We start from the raw sequence: 2,615 nt of genomic DNA, 5'->3' as shown, positions 1-2,615 counted from the left end.
CCACCACCACGAAGGTTCATGATCGGTCGATAGTGCCACACCGTAGACCGAAGCCCGCAGCATTTCCTACCTCAGACAACTTACGCTGCCCTTCACTTTCATTTCGCGCTGGGGTTTCCACACCCTAACACTTGCACACATGTTAGACTCCTTGGTCCGTGTTTCAAGACGGGTCAAATCGCTCCATTTCGTCAACGTCCCGAACGGCAACAAGTTAAAACCCACATCAATCCACACACAACCACACACGCATAGCAAGCTATCCGCACACGGCGCACACAGAGACACAGGCCCACTCAAAAACACGTTGTAGGCACCTCAGTCCCAACCGCGACTACTCGTCCACCAAGATATAACAGACAAACGCAAGCGTAAGCCCTACCTCCTCGGCGGCCATTTCCCGCAGCATACGAACTGACCTTGACGTCCCACCGCAGCACAGGGCACCAGCAAGCACACACAGCACACACGCCGAGCGCAGCCAAAAAAGCCGCTGCCACAGCACACGCACGCACACACTCGCCAATGAAATATACCACGGATTATAGACACTGGAAACGATTCGGTTCCCTTTCAGCAGTTTCAGGTACTCTTTAACTCTCTTTTCAAAGTTCTTTTCATCTTTCCCTCACGGTACTTGTTCGCTATCGGTCTCGCACCAATATTTAGCTTTAGATGGAATTTACCACCTACTTTGCGCTGCATTCCCAAACAACGCGACTCAAAGAAAACGGATCGTACGCACGAGCAACTCAGGGATGAACGGGAGTATCACCCTCCATGCTGTCCTCTTCCAAGGGAACTTGCCCCAAGCGCCCACACTGATCACGCCTCTATAGACTACAATTCCCCGCGCAAAACTTGCACGGAGATTTTAAGCTTGAGCTCTTCCCGCTTTCACTCGCCGTTACTCAGGGAAATCTGTTAGTTTCTTTCTCCGCTTATTAATATGTCTTAGTTCAGCGGTAATCTGCTGATATCAGTCCAATGAGATGCATACGAAGTACACACATTCCCAATGGATCGACCCTCGGCAGCCGAAGCCGCCACTCTACTTCGCAACAGCAAAGCCGATTCAAATGCCAAGCTAAAGAGCCATGGTTCACCAGTCCATCACGCCACAGCAGGAAAATCACCCAATAAGCGCATTGTTCAGCCGAAGCCAACCATACCACGAATCGAGCATTTCTCCATTAACGCCGCAGCAGACAAACCGGTCGCCAACTCGCTACAATAGCAGCGTCCACAACCAGCAATGCCACCACTTTTGGAGTAGTCCGGTTGCATGTACTGCATATCGTAGTAGTCCGTAGGTACGCGCTGCATGTCGTGGTAGTCGTCAGGGATGGCGCACGGGTGCCGCCGTGCCGGTGATCAAGTCCGAGGCAGGCCGCGCCCGCGCGGGATCCAAATGCATGTCGTAGTAGTCCGGTTGTATGTACTGCATATCGTAGTAGTCCGCAGGTACGCGCTGCATGTCGTGGGTAGTCGTCAGGGATGGCGCACGGGTGCCGCCGTGCCGGTGATCAAGTCCGAGGCAGGCCGCGCCCGCGCAGGATCCAAATGCATGTCGTAGTAGTCCGGCTGTATGTACTGCATATCGTAGTAGTCCGTAGGTACGCGCTGCATGTCGTGGTGGTCGTCAGGGATGGCGCACGGGTGCCGCCGTGCCGGGTGATCAAGTCCGAGGCAGGCCGCGCCTGCCGCGGGATCCAAAATGCATGTCGTAGTAGTCCGCTTGTATGTACTGCATATCGTAGTAGTCCGTAGTTACCCGCTGCATGTCGTGTAGTCCGTCAGGGATGGCGCACGGGTGCCGCCGTGCCGTGATCAAGTCCGAGGCAGTGCGCGCCCGCGCAGTATCCCAAATGCATGTCGTAGTAGTCCGGGTTGTATGTACTGCATATCGATAGTAGTTCCGTAGGTACGCGCTGCATGTCGTGGGGGTCGTCAGGGATGGCGCACGGGCGCCGCCGTACCGGTGATCGGTTCCGAGGCAGGCCGTGCCGCTTGTGCCCAGCTGGGGAAATTGTGGAATGAGCTGACAAAGGTTAGGGAAGCTACTGACTCCCTTGCCTTAGTCAGCTATGATTGGCTGTTAATTGGGACGCATCCATGGACCATTCATTCCTCTGTACAGACTGTACAGAGGCACGGACAGTCTGTCGCACGGCAGAGCAGCCAACATGCGCACGATCTGTGTGGCACCCAGACTGTGTGTGTGCTGGCTGCATTTCGCATAGTGTTTGTACTATTTTCTCACTTCCGTATACCTCGGGATAGCCTTTTCGAAGCTACGAATTATCGTTTTCTTTTCTAGCTTTTTCTAAGCAGCAATAGTAGATTTTATAGCACGGATGCGCTTTTCCTTAGCGGTTCCATCAGTGCGTCTACCACAACGGTTTCGTATTTTTGCTTTTAATGGTCCCATCACACCCACATCTAGCGGCTGACACACAGCAGTGCTATTTAGAGGTAGTGGGACCAAAGTAGCATTGGCTTCTTCAGCCACAAGCCGATATCCTTCTTCGGAAACGTGACATTCAAAGTTGTCAACTAAAAGGACAGTGGGGCCATCTATTTCAAGCTTGCATGCCTGCAGGTCGACTCTAGAG

The 2,615-nt window shown here is 53.3% G+C and overlaps 1 non-coding gene across 1 annotated transcript; it reads right to left on the bottom strand.

Annotated features, from left to right (window-relative positions):
- Positions 1 to 4: 4 nt before the first annotated feature.
- Positions 5 to 1,095, bottom strand: PITG_33026 (the record flags this gene model as incomplete). Its single annotated transcript, XR_009934420.1, has 1 exon — positions 5 to 1,095. It is a non-coding gene; the product is annotated as a 28S ribosomal RNA (ribosomal RNA).
- Positions 1,096 to 2,615: the final 1,520 nt, after the last annotated feature.

This window comes from Phytophthora infestans, genomic scaffold (assembly GCF_000142945.1).
Source record: "Phytophthora infestans T30-4 supercont1.16 genomic scaffold, whole genome shotgun sequence".
Classification (NCBI taxonomy): domain Eukaryota; phylum Oomycota; class Peronosporomycetes; order Peronosporales; family Peronosporaceae; genus Phytophthora; species Phytophthora infestans.
The sequence above is the reverse complement of the archived record's forward strand: the minus strand, read 5'-3'. Positions and strand labels throughout refer to the sequence as shown.